The following is a 2,933-nucleotide window of genomic DNA, read 5'->3' on the forward strand; positions in this document are numbered from 1 at the left end:
GAAGGCAGGTTTTGCTGGACTGTTTTTTTTGACACCATGTCTCATTTAAAGCCCCTGTGATGCACCCCTAGAGTAAAAACTCCAAAAAAGTTACCCCATTTTAGAAACTACGGGATAGGGTGGCAGTATTGTTTATAGATATTATGGTTGCTCTATATTACACTTTTTGTGAGGCAAGATAACAAGAAATTGCTGTTTTGGCACCGTTTTTACTTTTTGTTATTTACAACATTCATCTGATAGGTTAGATCATGTGATATTTTTATATACCAGGTTGTCACGGACGCGGCGATGCCTAATATGTATACTTTTTTTATGTAGGTTTTACACAATGATTTCATTTTTGAAGCAAAAAAAAATCATGTTTTAGTGTTTCCATGGTCTGAGAGCCATCATTTTTTCAGTTTTTGGCCGATTACCTTGGGTAGGGTATGATTTTTGCGGGATGAGATGACGGTTTTATTGGCACTATTTTGGGGTGCGTTTGACTTTTTGATCGCTTGCTATTACACTTTTTGTGATGTAAGGCGACAAAAAATTGTTTATTTAGCACAATTTTTTTTTTACGGTGTTCATCTCAGGGGTTAGGTCATGTGATATTTTTATAGAGCCGGTCGATACGGACGCGGCGATACCTAATATGTATACTTTTTATTTATGTAAGTTTTACACACTAAACCTCGCCGCCGCAAAAAATTGTTTATTTAGCACAGTTGATGATGATAGATGCAAAGTCTTTGCAATTTTTCGCTGGGTAACACCTTTCTGATATTGCTCCACTATCTTTCTGCGCAACATTGTGGGAATTGGTGATCCTCTACCCATCTTGGCTTCTGAGAGACACTGCCACTCTGAGAAGCTCTTTTTATACCCAATCATGTTGCCAATTGACCTAATTAGTGTTAATTGGTCTTCCAGCTCTTCGTTATGCTCAAATTTACTTTTTCCAGCCTCTTATTGCTACTTGTCCCAACTTTTTGGGGATTTGTTGACACCGTGAAATTTTGAATCAACGTATTTTTCCTTTAAATTAAACATTTACTCGGATTAAATGTTTGATCTGTCATCTATGTTCTATTACAAATACAATATTGACATTTGCCATCTCCACATCATTGCATTCAGTTTTTATTCACGATTTGTATAGTGTCCCAACTTTTTTGGAATCCGGTTTGTAGTAGAAATGGTTGCTTACCTTCGCAAAGAAGGTTTAATCATTATTCCCTACTCCGACGACTTCCTGATTATCGCCCGATCGAAGGAAGAGAATATCGCAGCAACCCAAAGATTCCTAAACATCCTTTCAAAATTAGGTTGGATTATAAACCTAAAGAAGTCTTCTCTTACTCCATCAAAAAGGATAAGATTCCTAGGAGTAGAATTAAATTCTGACTCTCAAAAAACCACCCTACCACAGGACAAAGCAGAAGGTCTTATCCCAAAAATTTGAAATTTCAAAAAGCTCACAAATGTTCAATAAGAGAAGCAATGAGTCTGCGAGGGAATTTAACGGCCTGTTTAATATCTGTCCCTTGGAGCCAGGCACACTCAAGAATAACTCAAAGTTGGATCCTGGAAGAATGGAACAGGAGCCAGTTGGATTTGGACAGGAAGATCCAGATACCACAGCGGGTGAAGTCCGATCTCGATTGGTGGAAACTCAGAAGGAACCTTCTTCAGGGAGTGAGCTGGTTAAGACAGCCAGAAATTCAGTTGATAACAGACGCCAGCACCCTAGGCTAGGGTGCAAAGATCGGAGATCATTTCTTTCAGGGCACCTGGCCGGAAAACATAAAGAGAAGTTCCTCCAACTTCAGAGAGTTATACGTGGTCCTCATGTCTCTAAGGAAAGGGGATTGGCTTTTAAGGGGTCAGCATCTGAAAGTTCTGTCCGACAACGTAACAACAGTAGCTTATCTAAAACACCAAGGGGGAACAAGATCTACCCCACTAGAATAAATAGCAAGGAAGATTTTCGCCTGGGCAGAAGAAAATTCCCTATCATTATCTGCCATCCACTTAAAAGGTTCGGAGAACATAGAGGCAGACTACCTCAGCAGGAGAAGAATAGAGGCAATAGAGTGGTCTCTAAACAGAGGCATCTTCCGGAAGATAGTCTACAGATGGGGCCTCCCAGAAATAGATCTATTTGCTTCAAAATAAAATGCCTAAGTAGATCTCTTTTGTTCCCTAAATCCAAGGGACAGACCTTGGGCAGTAGACTCTTTTTCAATAAGCTGGAAGCTAGCATACGCGTTCCCTCCAATACCCCTTATTCCCCAGATCATTCAGAAGATCCAAAGAGAGACCGCTACAATAATCCTGATAACTCCTGGTCCAAGAGGAGCTGGCTACCCAGTTTATAACATTTAGCACTGGCGGACCCGTGGGTATTCCCTTTCCAAAGGGATATGCTTGTCCAGGGCCCTCTAGTTCATACAGATCCTCAGATATTCAATTTTTTTTTTTCGTTTTTGCGTTTTCATTTTTCTTCCCTATCTTTCTTGAGCCATAACTTTTTTTATTTTTGCATTCACATAATCATATGAGAGCTTATTTTTTGCGGGACAAGTTGTACTGTCTAATGCCATCATTTAATATGGCAATGTAGTGGGAATCTACTGAGCTGTGTGGGGGCTTATTTTTTGCGGGACAATCTGTTGTTTTTATTGATACAATTTTGGAGTGTGTGTGTAAGAGAAGCAATGAAAAAATTGAGAATCGGGCATTTTGACCCTTTTTCCTGTCACGCTATTCTCCGTATTCAGACATAGTCGCTGTGATGCCCATGATGTTTATATTTTTTGTTATTTATGTATGTTTTTTTATTCTACGGAAAGAGTTTTTTTTTTAATTTGTGGGGGAGAGGGGGTTTGTTGTTTTTTTTATATACTTTTATGGCATTGTAGCTCATGTTTGAGGCTACAAAACTC

The sequence above is a fragment of the Bufo gargarizans genome, chromosome 4 (genome assembly GCF_014858855.1).
Source record: "Bufo gargarizans isolate SCDJY-AF-19 chromosome 4, ASM1485885v1, whole genome shotgun sequence".
NCBI lineage: Eukaryota > Metazoa > Chordata > Amphibia > Anura > Bufonidae > Bufo > Bufo gargarizans.